Below are 16,710 nucleotides of genomic sequence, written 5' to 3'. Positions count from 1 at the left end.
TGTTCTGTTTTTCAAATTAGAATTCTGAAATTTTTTGGGTCCTATACTAATAAATTCTTATTCCTTCAAAGATGAACAAAGAGAAAAAATCGGATTATTTCAATATATGTATGTCTCGGCATGAAATTTATTCTTTTGAATTGAAACCACATTAATTTAAGTTATACATCATTTCAATTGATCAATTGGAAATATAAATAACTTGCATAACAAAAAGAAAATGACATAATTTTTAGTGTATTTTTTTCTTTGTCTTAGAAACTTATTTTATTACATTAATGCTACATTTTTGTCATGTTAAGAGCATATTCATAACTTTCTTTAAAATGTTCTTTTTTTTTCTGTAAATATTTAATTGTATTGACAAATGTGCAAAAATACAGAAGTGAACATTCATTCACAAGGTAGTTCAATGTTTTTATTAGAGCCATATTGTTGTGGAAATAAAAAAATTTTCAATTAATTATTTTTTTCTTATGGCTTAGTTATTTTTGCATTTATTTTGAATAATTTTACTATTTTTCAGTAATTTGCAAATTGTAGTTATCTTTAATTGTAAATTTCAACATGTTGTGAAATTTCAGTTAAAAAAATTTAATAATATGATTTCAGTTCTTTAACAATGTTATGAAATATTCCTGGATGCGAATATAAACAACTAATCTGCTTAGAAATTTCATCTAGTATTGGATATATTTATTTATCATTAGTTAATATCCTATTGGCATGTTTTATTTTGTAAAAATCTTTGTATTCATTTAAAAGCTTCTCAAGTTGAGATCCCTAATTTATTTTTAAAAGCAGTTATAAATGGGAAATAGGCTTAAAACGTCTTACTGCGTGCTGCATTTTTTTATTTGAAAAATATGATGATTTTGTTTGACAATGAATGTATGATTTTGTTTAAGTAAATAAGAAGTTTTAAATAATTTTTTAAAAAATTTTATGCAGAATTTTTGAAATTCTCTCTTGCAATTGCTGATTTTAATGTGTGTGTGTTTTTATGTCAGTTATGGACTGAGATTATTCATTGTATTAAAAATGCAACTTATTTTTTTAAGAAATTTTTGTTATTTATTAAATACAAAAATTTATGCAAATATTTAACTTGTAATTAAGCCAGATATAAATGTCTGAACTATATATTGTTGTTTTTATCAAAGTGGAGTATGTTAAAATATCAGAACCAGAAACATAAATTCATTATAAAATATGCTATAAGAGATAGTTAATTCTAATAAGATTTTATGTTAGGAGAATTGATTTTGTAATGGGGAAAATTTCATATTTTATTTTGAAATGATCTAGTGTATTTTATTCTCTGTATGCTAATTTCTTAACTAAGTTGCCAAATATTATGATCAAATGACTTAAACCTGTGTCAAATTAATTTTTAGCATGAATAACCACATTACTACTTCTGTCATCAAATCATTGGAATCTTAAGAATGTTTTACTAACAAAATTTTAAGAAAATTCATGTACCTAAATTGATGTTTCTGGTGTATGATATGGATATCAGAGAAGAAAAAGGACAGTTTAAATACTTATAGCAGGGATGGTGAACCGATAGCATGCATCACAATATTTTGGGCACGCTGCCGATCAAAACGGCTTGACTTCATTTGATAAACTGAATTTGTCCCAATTCGATTTGTTAGAAATCCAAGAATTTGAAATGCAACTGATTGATTTCCAGTCTAGTTCAATGTGGATTCAAAATTTTATTAAAACCAGGAAAAAGTTGAAATTGATTGAAACAGAAAGATTAACAAGCAACATTAGTAAAAATGCCAGTAACGAAATTTTGGAAACATTGAATTGGATTCAAACATTTAACTGTTTGAGCAAGCTGGCTCATTCTATTTTAAGCATATTTTCATCTATACCTGCGAATCATTTTCAGAAAGGAATAACATTAAAGACTCGCTTAGAAACCATTTGGCAGATGACTCCAATTCAGTGTGCATTCTGAACATCTTACAATCCTAATATAAGTTATAATTTGTCATCTAATCTGCGACAAAAGAAGTCACACTAATGTTAGTTTAATTTGAATTACATGTATAACTAAAACATTTACGACTATACAGTGCTAAATGTATTTTTTCAGAGTAAATAAAGAGTTTTGAATTGTTAATATTCAGTTTCATTATCTTCCCAAAAATCACAGACCAAAATTATTTGACAACACCTCTATACCTCATTAGACATTTCTTTAGAAAAAATGGCACATTGATAGATAAAGGTTTGCCATCCCTGGCGTAGGGGATTAAAAGTTTTGTGTGTGCTAGTAAATGTTTTGTAAATACTTGTTATAAATCTGGTTAGTTACAATCCATAAAGATTTTAATACTATTTAATAGTTTTTTAATCGCAAATTATATAAATTTTTAAAGAGCAACACATTAGCTTATTGTACTTGACCAGTGTTCAATTGTATAGATATGAAAAAAAGGAGCATTTTTATTGCTTTGAAATGAATTATTACTGTATTTTAAAACATATGATGTCCGGATTTGTAGTATGAAGAAGTAGGAGGTAATATTCAGAGAATGATCCAGGATTAATTATAAATTTGTATTGCAATGAATACATGAATATCATCATTGAAAAATAATTAATTCAAAAAATAGTGCATAGAAATTGCTATAAATTTTAGCTACATTAAAGAAGACAAATCCAAGTTCCTTTACAGTCTAATTAAAGTCACTATGCACATAATAAATGACTTCACAATTAGTCAAAAGCTAATCAATAAATTGCTGAGTTTGAGATTTGACGTCTTGTTAAAATTTATCACAATATACAATGTATTTGGTAAAGTGTTATTGTGCTCATTCATAGATAATGCTTTCATAGTTAGCCTTTAAAATATGCTATTGATTTTTGTTCCTTCAGTGGAAACATCCATTAAACCTTATGTTTTGGATCAAATGCAATGAGAGCCATTGCAAGGGCAAATGGCTCTCCTAGCTGAGGAGAATTCATTTGCACCTTTTCAATGAATATTTCTTTTCACATAGGTAGTCAAATGAAACAAAAACAAAAAAAAAATGTTGCATTTAAAAAAAAATTAAACAGCTTTTAAAAAGCCAATAATATATGAACATACTTATAAAGCACTTTTATCTAATAGGTAAATGCTCATTTTCACTGCATTCGTTATTAGTCATTTTATGGTAAATCCAGCTGTAGCTGCAGTAGAAAATACTCCAAAGCAGTTGTTGATAGTGTAGATGTTTAATCACCAAAGAAGCTATAAAACTTGAACAACCTGTTATTGGCGATGCAATATTTTTTAAAATTAATCTTGGGCGATTCTCTGTTATAAACTTTTACTTTTTAATATCTTTTACCAATGCACTTTTTTCTCAAAAAGCACACAAACTTCTCTTAGATATTTATTGTCATTATTATCATCTTCAATTTTATTCAAGATGTTTTTTAAAGTCAAAATCTGAAGTTACTTCAGTTTTTGATTTAGGAAAACTTTTGATCTGTAACATGTAATGTGTTTTGTTTCATCTCTATTATTTTTATTCATTTTCCTTGAAGATGTTTTTCTTTTCATAAACAGTGTATAGTGTTCAAAACTGGATTTTTTGTTTATTTTAATTGAAATGATTTACAATATTTGAACCACTTCCTTTGAAAGTGGTGTAAGTCTATTCTATATTATTTGAAGATATTTAAGGGTTTGCATTTGAATATTTTGAAAAATATTGGAATATGTTAATATGACCATTCTGTTTTTTCTGAAATATTAAATTAATTTAAGTGTATAAAGTGATCATATTTAAAGTATCAGTTAAAAGAAACTTATACTTTTGATGGCTTCAAATGGACTAATGCCATTTTCAAAGTCAAAAAAACATGAATATCGCATATTTATGAAATATTAAATACAAGATTTCAATTTAATCAAACTAATTCTTTTATGAAATTTTAATTAAATTTGTCCAAAAAAATTTAAAGGTTTTACTTTAATATTTCTTCAGGTATTCCATTTAAATTATTACAGCTTTACATTAATATGCCATTTACATTAATGTACCATTTTTAATTCTTATTCATTCATTTTTATTCTTATCATTATCATTCTTGCCATTCAAATTTCTGAAAGTAATCATGTTGTATTGGAGGATATAAGGTAATAGATAAATTGTATCGTTAAATTTTTCCGATGAATTGGGCTTGGCTTGATGATCTAAAGGTGGTAGCATTATGTTTCCAAATTTTCATAGTCTAGGGGATAAAGCTAGCGTTTTAAACTCTGCATTTTCATCAAATGAAGTTTTATACAGAATCGTATATGATTTGTTTTTTAAAACCCTTATCCAACATCTCTTTAGCCAATTTATTTCTTCACCATTAGTATTATTTTTGTTTTAGAATTGCCTTTTTTAGTGATTTCATTGAAACAAAATCATCTTGTTTCATTTCATGTAAATTTATTTATTTTATTTTTTTTTATTTTGTTGTATGATGGTATAATAATCTTTAGGAATATATGGAAAATTGTTTTTCTTCTTTGGTTATCTCGATAGTTTCAAAATTGGCTTCATTTTGGAAGAAGGTCCAGAATATAAAAATTTGTGTTCAATAATTTGGGGGAGGGGGCACACTTTTAAACCACATTAAAGCTGATTTTAAACTCCCATAGTATACCTATCGTTGTATGCTATTATATTATTATTTTTGTTATTAAGCAGAGAAATTATGTGGTATAATTTTTGAACTAAATATTACGCCTTTGTGGGAAGTGGACTTACATCACTTTTAAAGTAATCGGATTTGTAATTTCACTAAATCTTTGGGTACATTTGACATAGCAGAACATTCCGTATTTATTTAAATTATGTTTTTTTTTAATTCTATTTAGCTTAAGCTCTTTCAATATCATGCTGCAGTATATATTCTGAATAATAAAAAATAAATTAATTCTTATGTAAATGCTACTGCCTTCACATGTTCAAAAAATTAAATGCACTTCAAATACAAAAGTTGTTGAAAATGTTGAAGGATTTTTTTTTCGGCAAATATTTATTCATAAAAAGCTCATAACAGATCACTGTTATCATTAACTTTTTGTTGATAAATGGACTTACACCACTTTAATAGAAAATGCCTCATTTATTTATTGACTATTTCTCTTTTATTTTTATGTTATTATCCAAATGTTATCATTACACCTTTCATTTCAGAGTGCTTGTTTTTATTATTTATATTTAAAAAAATATGTGTGTGTATTATATTCAACAGTGCGAACTGTGATTTTGCAAGATGAAATCACAATTGGTTGTGAAAGATTCATCGCTTTATATTTCAATCTATAATAAATTCTCTGAAGAAATAATGACTTGTTTCTTTATTATCAACTTTATTTAATACGAAGAAATGACAGTTTTTGTTTCTTGTTAACGACTGATTTTTCTACTTGTTTCAATTACGAGTTCCAATGATTTACTTTCAATCTTTTTTTAACTGCTTTATTAATTTTCTTTATATTCAAATGACAGTAAAAAAAAAAGTCATCATATTTAAAAAAAGCAAATTTTTAAAAATTAAATTTTTAGATCTTAATAAAATTTTTGCATTTAACTGCTTTATGCTAATAATAAATCTTTGTAATAGGAAACTTTCAGTAATTTGAGAAAAGTATTTAAATAATGAATTTCTATTAAAATAATTCACATATTTCATTTCAAATATTATAATCTCAACAAACAGTTGATAAGTAAAATTAGCATTTTATTTACATCTAGAAATTGCTTGATTTAGTTTAATTTGTAATATCTTTTTTTTTAACTTATTTTCTTAGAAATTTTATGCATTAGTATTTAAAAGTAACTGAACGATTAACACTAAATGAGAAAATACAATCCTTGAAAGTTTATGGGCTCAACATTGCTTTTGACAAATTAAGGAGAACGAACATGAAAAATTATGTCCAAACATCATTATTTTTTGTTTGAATTAGAATAAATATAATTATCATATATTTTAAATGAATTTTATTTGAATTTATATTAATTGATTTTCTATAGAGTAAATTCCTGCGTTTGTCATGAAAATTGTATATATATATATATATAACCAATCTAAAGTAAAAAATAGTTTGAAAACGAAACAGAACAGTTTCGAAATCGCAACTAAAAGTTATTTCCTATTAAAACTAAAACCAAAAAAGGAACAGGAAAAAACTTCATAGTATTTAGAGAGCGCAAATGCAGCTACTTCTAAAACACATATGAATTGATACAAAAGTATTAAAATCAAGTTAATAGAAAAATCAAATAAACCAAATAAAAAAGAATCCGGCCAGAAGACTTTTTCAAGGATCACCCTCAGGCAGGGATTCAAAAAAAGGGATTTTTTCTGTGAAGGAAATGCAGACAAGAATGTCTAACAATGATTCCTCGTGACCCGAAAATCCTCTGAAATTAGGCCCAAGAGATATACCATTTTAACAGAAAGGAAAATACGAAACAACTAATAAGAAGCAAATAACTACTAATAAGAAAAATACAATAAAAAAAACAACATAAAATAGCACTTTAATCATTACAGAAAAACAAAAAGGTAAGAACAAACCAGCAGCAGTCAAGGAAATTTTAAGCTATCGATTGTGATTCCTGCTTTTTTAAAAACACAAAGCAAACGGTAATTTAGGTAAAAAATTGTAGGCACCCAGCGCCATCGATTGAGTGATCTAATATGCAAGAAAAGTTCTGTTTTTATTTTAGCCAAAGGATTAATCCCAAACCATTCCTTGTTTAATTAAAAAATTAACATTACAGTAATTTCTAGGAAATTCATTTTTAATTACATTTTTAATGAGGTTATTTGATGCTTCAACATAGGAATTTTTATTATTGCAAACCCTTTTGATCCTGTTAACTTGTGAGAAAATTAGATTTTTGAAAATTTTAGATTGGAATGGTAGTTACATAGTTTTGTTATTTTAAAGTTGAATTCATCCCTTTTATCGTATATACCAACTACTGTTTTATCATTAGCAATTTCGATTTTTAAATCCAGAAAGGTAGCCTCAAATTGATTTTTATTTGTTTCTGTTAGAATTAAATGTTTTGGATATCAATTAGTAACAATATTAGTATTGTCGAAGTTAATCAAAAGTAGGTCATCAATATACCTCCACCCGTTTATTAAATTATTTTTTTCTCATAGTAATGTAGGGAAATATTAACTAAAGCACTTGAGAAAGCTGTTCTCATTGGAATGCCCTTAACTTGTTTATAAAAATTAATACCATTAAAAACGTAATTTTCAGTAATATTAAAATTACATAACACAAGCCAGTTATTTTTAGGAATGACATTTTCATGACACTGGTAACTCATAGCAATTACTCCTCTGGCAATGATTAAGCAATTTTTCGCGCTCTATTAAGTTTTGTTTGTTTCTTAATTTTCTATTACATCTCTTTTCCTCAGAGGGAAGAGAGTTTTTGGAAAATCCTATTCAGAGCATTCCTCATAATATTTTGCAGCTGTAAAAATGTTCCGTGAAGCAATTTAACCAGTTAAGTGCATTCGACGTGTATGCACATCAATCTAAATCATTTTGGCGCAATTGATGTGCTATTTTTTTATCTAATAAAAATGAAATCTTATTAACTTTATTATGAATTTTTGAAAAATTTACTATGAAATCATTTGTATTGCGTTCAGCTTGTATATGTACCATCGATTGACTAAAGCGCCTCACTTGAGGGACTTAAAAAATTAATTCAGCAATTAATTGGTTAAACAGTTCATTTAGTGCCATTCTACAATATGTAATAAGAGGATTTCTGTGCCACATGTGTTAGTGTTATATATATATGTGTGTGTATGTGTGTAAGGATATTTTAAAATTTAATTTAATCATAATTAATTTCAAAAATTTTATCTTAATTCAGCCCAAATTAACTTTATTCTAAAATGTTCTCTTATTTCCTGACCCAATTCCACCTTTTTTTATTTAATTAATGCAGCAGAAGCTCTGTAAAATCGCTGACATCTACAAGTTTCCACACTCCGAGTGAGGGGATAAAAATTTGTCGATTTAATACATTCTTTTAAAAGATCCCTATAATTCCCCTACCAAAGTCGACAGGTGTAAAGAAATCCCTTTCAAAATCTCATAGTATATAATCACGGGGATAAATATTTCATTGACTCTATTCGCTCTTTTGCCGCGCTGTGAATGGACATGTTTAATTCTCTTTTCTTGTACATAAATTATGTTTCCCTGGATGGAATAAAGGAAAGTTTAAAAATTCAAAGTGTCTTCTCTCCCTCTTCGATCAAAGAAGCTTTAAAATATATGTTTTACATTCTATATATACATTTAATCATTATTAATTCCCATTGCTTACGTTAGGCAGAAAAAAAAAAACTTTTATTTCGAGTGAAATATATATATAAAAAAGATTCTTGATTTGAAGTTTCCTCAAACGGTTCGTATTTACCAAAAGATATTCTGAACTGTGACGAAAATGTGGGCAAACACCTGTTGGAAGACAATTGAATAATACGTGGTCTCGTCCTTTTACTATTAGGTTTTACGACCTAATAGCATTCTGTCCGAACCGTAATCACAAATATGTCAGTCACAAATCATATTTGGGTGCCAAAGTTCTCCATCCTCATTCTGATTTCCACCCTAATTTTATCTTATTGTATTGTGGAAATGTTCGAAACATAATGGACATCGGCCGAATATTATCCCCGAGAGGCCACAATTGCCATTGTTGAACCCACCCGCACGTGTTTTGACACTTGGACTAATAACAGTATGTACTCTTATATAATGCGCTCGATCCCCTGAAATGGGTGTTTAAATCTTTCGTCGGATTCATTTGGGAATTGAAATTGCGCGATTCGAAACAGTGCAGTTCATTCTTAGAAAAAAAGTTTCAGCTGAAAGGAAAAATAACTTTTTCTAAATTGTGCATTGATTTATATATTCGCCATTCACGCTTTTGGCTTATAGCTCCTAAGTTAAAACAAGACTAATTTTAACATCAAATGGCATAATTGCAGTGACAAAACGTGTGAAATTTAAAAAAAAAATGTCATTATAGAGTTTAGAAGTTTATATAATTGTATAAAAGTTTCTTACTGGTTTATAAAATTTAAAATTCTGCTGTGAATATTTAAAATTTTTTGTTTTTCAAATGCAAAATTTCTTGAAACATGAGTCCTGATCTCGGTATTCGGTACGAGGAAATTCACTGTTTCTATAAAATCTCTTTGAAAAATCTCTACAAATAATAAAGGGAAATGTGCATATATTGGCGCTCTGAACATCGCGAACATCAAGTAATACACAAGAGATTTCATGTAGATAAAATACAACAAAAGGCGGAAATTAATCGTTAAGAAATGTAGAATTATCAATTGAGATTGCCTTTTTTAACATTTGATAATTTTCCAAAATTCTAATTACGCATTAAGACGTTTAATTCACAAGAATAATTTGCACGATAATTAATATAGTCTCATAATGCATCGCACTTTTCATATCGAATTTTTACCTTCTAACCATAAATAAAGCCTATTCACAAATATCTAAGCACATTAAATAAATAAATAAATAAAATCTACATACAATAACATAAGGATTCTTTAAACTGTTTGGCATGATCCCAGGTGAGGCCCTATAATACAGAATCATATTAATATTGTTACGAATCTGTAATGCTGCTTCCCAGCATAGTTATTTCCACCATCGGAAAGAATGTTTTACAGTCATCTGTACTGGACGGAGTCCGTGTGTCGCATCGGAGGTCCCAGAGCTTGGCGACCATTTGGCGACTTTGGCGCCAAAATAGATTATACCCGAAACATCGAGAATTTCCCCGATACGTCCAGTAGGAACCGATATACGCCTCGAACGTTCCTGATTGGTTGAGAGGCTTCTAGCCCCGCCTCCTGAGACCTATAAAAGGAGGCGGCCGCAGCTGCTAGGGCAAAGTAGTCGGGATCGACGGTAAAGAACTGGCCTTCCAGAGAAAAGCGGAGCAGCGACGGAGTGAAGCTAGTGCTGAACTAAGCTGTGCGCTACTGACTGCAGTAGAGTCTGTTGTATGCTGCACGTCTCGGCTGAAGATAATCGTGTTCTGTGCTGTATATAGTTGTCGTCTTTGGGCTGTCCTGTGTGTCTTCGTGTAAATAAACGTCGTTGTTTCATTTTCTACTGCCGCCTGCTGATTGAGTGTTCTCCACACCCTATAACTCCCACTATCCCAAACGAACCCGGAAATTTCGTAACAATATGCTTTTTTTATTAATGGCAAAAGTTGCATAGTAGCATTGATTCATTAATGAACAGGGTCTTCAGATCAGATGATTTTCTTCAGACGTAATCTTCAGATGATTTCATTAAAACTTTTTAAATATTAATTGAGACTCCGTGAAGCAAGGGTTTACCAATCCACAAATTTTTGTTAAACTGAATTAGGCATTAAATTTATAATAGAAGATTTACCAACGGCTGCCATCTAACATAGGAAGGATACTTAAGACTTTGTAAAAATTCAATCCGGATTTGAAATAAAATGTATTTTCCATTTCTTTATGATTCCTAATTCAGTTCAGGAAAAAGTGTGAAGAAGTTAAGCTCATAAGTTGTATATTTATACCAAATTTGATCATTCTACAGGAAATGGTTCTACCTTTTAGAGCGCCAGCATATACACTTTCTCTTTATTATTTGTAGAGATTTCAAAAAGATTTTATAGAAACGCTGAATTCCCTTGTACCGCATATGAGTTCATGACCCGTGTCTTAAGAAATTTGAAAAACATTATTGGTATTAGAATTTTAAATTTTATATATCGGTTAGAAACGTTTATAATATTATATGCACTGTACTGACTAGCACCCTCTATGTACGAACTCAAATAATAATAATAATAATAAAATGACCAGAACAGGAGAAGCTGTGATGGAGTGATATGACGATGAGTGGCGTTATGTGGTAATACGATGTGTGTGTGATGTGTTTCGTGGAATATGGCCTCAGAAAACTGTTAACAAACGGCCCATTTAATGCTGAAATAACTTTATATCTTTTATATATGTGTACCTGTGATGTGTGCAATTAATTACTTATTAAAACATATTGCATAAAATGTTGTTGACTATTATTTGCTCTTAAGAGACGTCACAGCACTTCCAAATATGAATGTAGGTAAAAAGAATTTAAAGTATATATTTAAAATATGGGCTTAATTTTCGTAAAATAATAAATGAATCTTAGTGACAACTAGTCTTCTACAAAAATGACTACTTCTAAGAAAATGTAGTTATAGCTAAAGCTATTTTTTGAAAAATTACCCTTAAATCTTACCCTTATTCATCTGTATTAATAATAAAAGAGAATGTATCTACCAGCTCTGTGTATATATTCCTGTTGGCGCTCTACAAAGCAGAACATTTGACTTAGAACTTTCGAATTGACTTAGAATTGCCATAAGTAAGTCAAGTGTCGACTGAATTGTTTATTGAACTTCATGAAACTTTTTGATTATAATAAATAAAATCTTCACTTTCTTATCATCCTCTTTAAGGATAACATGATTTTTTTTAATTATTAAATTAGCAACTGCGAAAGATTTTGCTATCCAAAAAAGGGTCATAGACACACAATCTTTTAAGAAACTCTATATAATAAACTGCTCATAAAACTCGAATAACATCTTATGTCAGAGTTTTGATATCCCCAAACATAAACGAATTTCAGGACCCTAGGCAGCATTAGGGGCAGGCACGCTTGATTGGATTTCTTTCTTCCTCCCCCCTTCACCTCCGAGCTGGTGTCTTCGATTTCTGACCTTCTGTCGGTCCTTCTCGCCCCCTGGGAGGTCGCCTTTGTCTCAGACGAACCCCCTGAGAAAGTTAATCTGAGCATACAGCTGCTGCTCCGGAGATGGGGGGGGGGGCTGAGGAGAGAAACAGACATTAGAGGAATCCGTGACAACTGCCCACTGTCTATGTCTATCGACTGTGATAATGCTTATTAATGTGACTGAGAGTTTTATTACAAAGAGTAGCCTACATTAGGAAGTGCCTGTCCAAATCGGAAACGCTTTTGATCAACAATTTTTTGTTAAGTTTTTAATAATCTAAGAATTTAGAATGAAAAGCAAATAAACTGAAAGTATCTCCCCCCCCCCAACTTTCTCTTATAGTAAGTAACACGATGTGATACGTTTGGTATTTTCTAACTAACATAAAGAAAATCAAATAAACGGTTAGGATATATTCATTTCTACCATTACCTAATTACGTTTAAAAAAATCGATTTTTGAAGATATATTGAATTTTATATTCAAGAACTTTCTTTATAACATCTTTCGTGTTTTGTGTCTATGTCAAATTTTGCAAAAGTTACATTCATTCATTTTTATATTTGCATAATGCACGTTTTAATGATATTTTCATCTTTTAAAGATCTAAAAATGTTTTCTAGATCTCCATTTCTAGATTTTTATTTAGTTGACTTTCGGAAAACCTTATAAATTAAAATATAATACACATTTTTGTTCAAATTTGGTATAATAATTGCTTAATATGTTCTGTAATTCCTGGAACAAGAATGAACAATTTGCTCATTTAAAAAGATTTAGCAGATGCTTTAATGCTTCAAATGTCATGTTATTTATTTGCCGTTGAATACCAATATATAAGATAAAAATACAACGTATTATTTCAAGAACTAGATGGTATATTTCTTAATTATTTGAATAATTTTATACAAATAATTTGATAAAGTTCTAAATAAGAAAGGTTTTTTTTGCTCCATATCCATTTTTCGCATATTTAATAATTTTTTAAATGTCTTTGATTTTTAATTGGCATAATTTTGCTTCATAGGTTTTCATAAATCAATTTTATGAAAAAAAATTCGTTAATATAAGTACTTTATAGTATATTTTTTAAAAAAATCATCTATAATTTTGCCCCACAATTTTAACATAAATGTGGCGCAGACTTTTCATTTTGGTCACAGGCCGAGCACCAAAATTCATTTTGAATAGTTCAATGTATTTTTGAGTTATTATTTATATTCAAGTTGGCAGACCAATAAATTTTGGAATTTCATTCAAAATTTGATGAAATTCTACAATTTGGCTGCTACAATTCATACCAGATTCTATAAAGTTTCTTTCATTACCACGTTCATATCTCCACGTTGAAGATTTTTCTAAGATTGAAAAATACATTAACACACACATAACTCAAAAACACTTTGAGATGATTGACATGTGATATTTAGATATAAAATCCACAAAGTCTTTCCATCGAATTTATAGATTTCTTTCAAATTTTGAATGATTTGCATTCGCAGGAAGTTTCTCTGTCGGTCTGTCCGAGTACAAGAGAACTCGATAATAGCAAAACGCTAATAGCTAAATGGGTGAAATTTGGTTGCATGTTTTTGTTATCTAAAATATAAATCTGTATCAAATTTTGAATGAAATCTTTATTAGGTTGACTGTTTACAGTCCTATTTATTTTTTTACAGTCCTATTTATTTTTTATTTTACAGTCCTATTTTTTAGCTTCTTCCAAAAGCCACTCAACAACTTACGCCCTGGAGAAGGGAAGAAATACTCTTTTTCACAGGCCATGGCCCATTTCCCACCTACTTAAAAAGGTTCAATTTAGCAGACGAACCTTACTGCACCTGCGGCGAAGTGGGGTCACCACTCCACTACGCAACAGAATGCATTTTAACTACATCTTATCACCTAACGAAACCATCAGCTAACCTTCAACAGGTCTGGTTCTCCAGGGTAGCAGATAACTCTCTCAGCAGGGCCAAGATCAGAAAAATGGTTCAATTCATGCATGAAGAGTCACAGCTGTTCAGATACTGACCGCCACTCCTATAACACCGGAAAACCCATCTCACCGCCTGCACGACAAGACTTCCACCCAGGCCCGGAAACTCCAACCACCAACGCAGCGCATCCTCAAGCTCAGACAACTCCATTCAGTCCTGCATAGCCCATGACATCCCTGCTCCAACCCAACCTAAAACCAACCATTCCTGCTCTAACCCAGCCAAGTCAGCTCCTCACCAGTCTAACCGAATTCAGCTCGCCTACACCAATGCAACCCACTGCAGCCTAAAAATCTTTAACCCAGCCAACTACAACTCAGCCAACATCAGCTTCACATCATCAGCCCAATCACCATTACCTCCACATCATTAGCTTAGCCATCTGCAACTCTCACTCTCCATGTCCACCCAACTGTTTAAATAATCGTTAAGATTATAGTCGCAGGGGCATGGAGAGGTGTTAAGTTAAGTCCTATTTATTTGCATATGTTTTCAAAAGCAAAACCATATTTTAAGATTTTCAAAAGTAGCTCTGCTATAATTGGCTATAACGTGATAATTTAAGAAAACAACAAGATGTATGAAATTGAGTATGCTATTTTGTTATTAAAATTGAAATCCGTTGTAATTTTTTTTTAAATCAGTGAAAAAAAAAAGGTTTATTACTCGCTTTTCTTCTTTATATTAGTAAGCATACTATTTATATGTGCATGACTCTGAAAATTAAAATATGTTCACTCATGACGTTTACTACCTTTCTGAAGGCTCCCAGTTTTTATGCAAAGTAAGGGGGATAGCTCATTTATTAAGAAGTATGAGGGAAAGTTTCGAAAGTTTTTATTAATGTTACTGTTGTTTTACGGCTTCATAAAAAGATAGAGAGCGTTATCTGATTGCACTATAATCTACCAAAAAAGGTTTAAAATTCGGTACAAGAAAGAAGTGATATATAGAAATTCTATGAATAAATAATTTTTTTAAGTCAATCAAACAATGCAATTTACTTTTTTTTTCCACTGAAGTTACGAATGAATAATGATTCTGAAAAATAAGTCGTTAGTTATATATCTAAAAATGAAATTTGTAAAAATAAAAACGGATAGAGGGAGTGTTCTCTTTTTGATTTTTCTGAATTCTATTTTCTATTCTATATTTTCGAGTTTCAGTTATGCTTATTATAACTGTTTGAGTTTGCTGAATTATGATGCGTTTTATGTTTTAATCCGAAATATAGTAAATACAGCTTAACATGTACTCTCTTCTTTGTTGACTGATTAGTTAAATATTTAATATAATCCAAAAATATTTGTTCGAAAGTCATAAACCAAAATTTATTTATCCAGTTCCTTGCGTTTTTGAATAATCATGCTCAAGTACGTATGAAAAGGCATATCGAAAGCAGAATCTAATGATACGACCATATTTCTAGATTTCATTCATTTAGCTCGTTGCTATTTTATATTTTTTGTGTTTTTATTCACATGGATGAACAGAAAGGGCCATTTCTCTTCGGCGGATATTGTCCAAATTCTAATGCAGTGCTTGCACCTTTTGTGTTAAAAATGCTTACTAAATTCATTCATTTAGAACAGTGGTTTCCAATCCGTAGAAATCTACGGACCACTGAGCCAGAAACTAAACTATGTGAGAATTATCCCCTCTCCTTCTTCGGCTTAGAGAATGAACCTTCTAGGATGTATAGAAAAGGATCTAAGGATCTCTCCTTGAAATTAGGATGCCAAAATGACTATTTAGAGGCAATTTTATTGTGCATTTACCTATCATATGTTTTTTATATGTGCTGTAGGACTATCCCGGGATCCACTCCCAAGACTTTCGCAGCCCATTTGTTGTCCACGGAACATCAATTAGATTAGTTTAGTATAGTTATATTAATGTCTCATTTTAAATCAACACTAAGGAAATTTTGGGATGAACCTCGTAATTTTGAGCCGTGGTCAGATAACAAGTCCTCCTGATCTGGCACTCCCTCTCCGAAATTTCACACCACACTAGTGGAAGTACGTTTGTCCCTGACAGATTTAAGTGCCACCAAACCCATTTAAATGACTATCCTTCGGGGGAAACGGTTTTCGAACCACCCGGTTTCGAAACCGAGACTTTACCACCAGGCCACCGTGGTCTCAAAAATCGGTTGAGAATCATTAATTTAGAAAGTTGAAATTAAAAATTATCAAGTTTATTGAAAGACAAACCGACAGCCAGAATTGGAAAATGGGTTTTTAAGATTCACAGGGTCTAAAAAAAAAATATTCTTCGAAATATCGAAAACAAATTTGTTGACGACAACAGTATCATTTCTTTTTATTCTGTGCATACAAGAATGACTTTTTTTTTTAAAAAAAAGAATACACTGTTGGCAATAGATTTCGCAATTTTTTTAAATGAATTTTTTCTGTGATATATATTTCCACAGTTACTTCACTCTTTACTTTCCTCTCGAATTTCGACATTCTAAATTTGATGATAATCCTGTTCTCCACAATTACATTTCAAGTAGGATTTACTGTATGAAAAAAAAAAACAATTCGACGCAAAATATATTAGTTTTGTTGTTATATCTCAGAATGTTTGTTTGGTCAGTCTCTGTGGGTACCGATCAATAGCTCTTCAGAATTTCACAGCTGCGTCCGTGCTCGGATCGTTGACTTGCAAGACCCTGATGAATTGCGAGGAGGAAGAGACGAGCTTTCTATCTTATAGCTCACTCTGAAACAGAAGTCTACAAATACTTGCTTTTGTTGCTGTCTCTCCGACCAAGCCAGAAATGCTAGATTAAGTACCGCAGGGAGTCATAGACCGTGTAAGTTTCTGGGTCCAACTTCA

This window comes from Argiope bruennichi, chromosome 3 (genome assembly GCF_947563725.1).
Source record: "Argiope bruennichi chromosome 3, qqArgBrue1.1, whole genome shotgun sequence".
NCBI lineage: Eukaryota > Metazoa > Arthropoda > Arachnida > Araneae > Araneidae > Argiope > Argiope bruennichi.
The sequence above is the reverse complement of the archived record's forward strand: the minus strand, read 5'-3'. Positions refer to the sequence as shown.